This window comes from Pseudorasbora parva, chromosome 3 (assembly GCF_024679245.1).
Source record: "Pseudorasbora parva isolate DD20220531a chromosome 3, ASM2467924v1, whole genome shotgun sequence".
In the NCBI taxonomy this organism is placed as follows: Eukaryota; Metazoa; Chordata; class Actinopteri; order Cypriniformes; family Gobionidae; genus Pseudorasbora; species Pseudorasbora parva.
Genome location: NC_090174.1, coordinates 7,297,359 through 7,299,821, shown reverse-complemented (window position 1 = coordinate 7,299,821; position 2,463 = coordinate 7,297,359).

The window sequence follows — 2,463 nt, the reverse complement described above, 5'->3', positions numbered from 1 at the left end:
GTGAACAACGCACATACAGAAAGGAATGTTATTGTGGCAAGCAGCGATGCGAGGGACCGTGAGAGCGGGCCGGTGATGAGTGCTAATTAGTGCCAGCTGCGTGCCACACCGGTCTTGTCTCACGGTGGAGTGATGGAAACATAAAAGGAGGAGCGAAGACAGTGGAAGACGAGAGAGGACCAGGCCTGGATCTATGTTATGTTTTGTTTACGTTTTGTTGTGTGTGTGCGGGCAGTTGTCCGTGAGGGGCTGCCCGCGTTACTTTCATTTAGTTTATTTTTATTTGATTAAAAGTCTTTGAATGTTTGCCGGTTCCCGCCTTCTTCCTTCAATCAACGAACCTTGTTACAGTTATTTTCGCTATTTAAAAGCCCTGGGCCATTCGTGACTGAGTCTGATCCCGAATCGCAGGACAATGAACCAACCAACAACACCCAATAGAAACGATACTCCAGCCTGTGACAGAGTGGAAGATATGTTTAGTTAGACACACACATTTTTAGTAGATTTCGAACATAACAATATATACTTTCACATGTATGTCACAAAAAAATGTACTCACATAATTAAGTTGCATCATTCCTGTCAGATCCAGAATCCAGATCCACTACAGCATTGTTTTTTAATCTCATCCTGTCTGCAAATCCAGTCTTTTGTTTACAAACAAATCCACAGTGCATGTTTCAATGTTTGAAATATGCCATAAGCTTTATTGCTTGGAAGTTCGATCCGGTTTAGCTCCACGTAGGCCTATGTTATTTACCTAATATGTCATGTTACATGCATGGGTCAGTGGGTGGGGCTACATAATTAGGCATTGGCCTTTGAGGCGGCGTTTCATTGCACTCTGACCTCAGTGGGATTCACATTCGCAAATTGATCGTTTGCTGGGCCTGGTGTCAATAAAAGCTTTTCTTTGACTAACAAGGATGTTTTCAGCTCTGAAACTTAGTATATTCTTATATTAACATAACCTTTTATATATCAGAAGATGATTTCCCAATTTAGGACCCCTTTAATACTTATGACCCCTTTAAGATTTTTCAGTAATGATTGCCCACACCAAACACTGATTCCTAAACCTATGTTTTTTGATAGACTTTATTGCCTTTCAAACTTTGAACTTTAAAAAAAAACTTTAAATTTTTTTATGGATGGCTTCCTCAAGCCAACTTAAAATTGGTCTTGACAAACTTTTAAAACTAAATCTGTAATTAATTTCTGTAATTACAACTATAATTACACTGTTGACCTTTCCTCTAACTCTTAACCCATCCTTAAACCTATCCATACCACCAACCTTAACTGTATCTCACTTAAGTAGCAGCAAAAGTGCTTTGCAATACAACATAAATACAAGTGCATATGTTTTGATGTAAATACATAGTATTTAAAGACACCTTATATAAAGTTTGAACAATTATTCTTTTAAAACTTGGGAACAACAAAGGCTAATGTGCATATAACAGATAAAACATACAAGTTAACACATTCACATTGTTTAAAGAACTCAGTCCCAGAGGCAGTTTCAGTACATTTGTCTTTAATCACATAGAAAAAAGAAAGAAAAAAAAACATACTTTATACAAAATAGTTTTTTTTTTTTTTTGTCTCTGAGTTTTCATCAGTTCGACAGAGGAAGTCCTATTTTCAAAAGTGGCAACCTACAAAAAAGACATTCATAAAACAGTTTTTCTCTCGCTGGGTGAGACGACAAATAAACAATCAATAAACAGTCAGTGACCTCATACCTTCTACTTTTAGAAACTAAAACATAACAATGTGATTCACTTGGGCTTTCAGATTTTTTTTTTTTTTTAAATAGTGATAACAGCATTTGTTTGCTCTGATGACATTATCCAACAACAGTTCATTGAATTAAATATGCATCAAACATGAATAACAGTATAAGTTTACTTATAAGGAAAAATATGGTATATGGAATTAATTAAAAATTAATTTGATGTATTTGTGTGCATGGTGTTTGTGGTTTATTGCCAACTTTAATAATCATTAAGGGTTTAGTTCTTTGTAAATCAAATTTAATATATTTGCAAAAATAAATAAATAAATAGCCTATATAATAAATATAGTGGTGTGTGTGTGTGTGTGTGTGTGTGTGTGTGTGTGTGTGTGTGTGTGTGTGTGTGTGTGTGTGTGTGTGTGTGTGTGTGTGTGTGTGTGTGTGTGTGTGTGTGTGTGTGTGTGTGTGTGTGTGTGTGTGTGTGTGTGTGTGTGTGTGTGTGTTAAATTCAGAAAGTTCCAATATGATAACATAATAAAACTGTTATCTAATTAACTGGACTGAATATTATACAAACCCGATTCCAAAAAAAATTGGGACTCTGTACAAATTGTGAAATTGTGGGGGAAAAAAAAGGAATGAAATCATTTACAAATCTCATAAACTTATATTTTATTCACAATAAAATATAAATGACATATCAGATCTTGAAAGTGAGA